A 1,290-nucleotide genomic window follows, 5' to 3' on the forward strand; every position below is an offset into this window, starting at 1 on the left:
CCAGCACTCAGAAGGCAGAGGCAGGTAGATCTCTGTGAGTTCGAGACCAGCCTGGTCTACAGAGCTAGTTCCAGGACAGGCACCAAAGCTACAGAGAAACCCTGTCTCGAAAAAACAAAAAAAAATCCTTTGCTGGAATCCAGCGAGTAGGCTTGTGTTGTAAGTAATGGGTTTACACATATTAAACCACAGCTTGACCTATGGGCTGATGCCATAGGCGGAGAAGGCATATTGCCACCAGATCAGGCCCAGGGGCATTGATGAGCCGGCAGTAATAGGCGGTAAAGGTACCTGTGAGAAAATGCCAATATAACCTTTTGCCCAGGAACCATGCCCAGTGTCATGAGCTAATCTGGGTTTCCCATGGTTGCCCATGAGGCAACTTTTCCATCTCCACTGCTGGGAGGGCGCCTGTCAGAGTGCGGCTTCTCTGCCTGGTCTTCATTGGCTTCCCGAGTGTCATCCCCCAGGTCTGCCAGACTTGGATGAGCTGAGTCAGCTTTGAAATGTCATTACTCACTACGCCTCCCAGTGGAGCAATGCGCTCATCTAGTGCACACTCCGTGCCGTGTGAGCCGTCGGTCACCAGGTAAATGTCCCTCACAACTGTTTTCTTGTTGCCGTGAAGAAATCGGACAATAGTCAGCTCAGCACACAGCTTCTCTATTATGGTCGCCTCTGTCACACCTGGGAAAGGCTCCAGGCTGCAGGCATCAGCTTCCTAAGGTGGGGCTTGCTGCCACCTTGCAGTTGGAGCCGTGCCCCCTCCAGGGCTCACATCCCTGCTCCTTGATTGCAGGACACAGCACAGCATCTAGTGATAGACTTACCTCTCAGATAAGAGAGTCCACATGCCCCCTTTAGCCCAGGGCCCAGAACATAAGAAACACTGAATGAATGAATGAATGAATGGCAGCCCCTGGTGCTTACCCACAAAGACCTGCGCTGTCCGTCCCAGCTGCTCTACAGTGTGATGATGACGCATGTTGTTGTCATGAGCTGCCATCCTCCTCCAGCTTAGACTCTAAGCAGAGGAAGAAAGATGTGCCCATAACATGTTTTTTTTTTAAAAAAAAAAAAAAAAAAGATTGATTTAATATGTATACAGTACTCGTGCACGCATTCCTGCCAGAAGAGGGCACCAGATCTCATTTCAGATGGGTATGGGCCATCACGAGGTTACTGGGAATTGAAGTAAGGACCTCCAGAAGAACAGTCAGTGCTCTTACCCTACCTCCCCCCCCAAGTAACATAGTTCTAAAAGCAGTGCAGAGTGATACATAATGGTCG

This window comes from Microtus ochrogaster, chromosome 24, assembly GCF_000317375.1.
Source record: "Microtus ochrogaster isolate Prairie Vole_2 chromosome 24, MicOch1.0, whole genome shotgun sequence".
In the NCBI taxonomy this organism is placed as follows: domain Eukaryota; kingdom Metazoa; phylum Chordata; class Mammalia; order Rodentia; family Cricetidae; genus Microtus; species Microtus ochrogaster.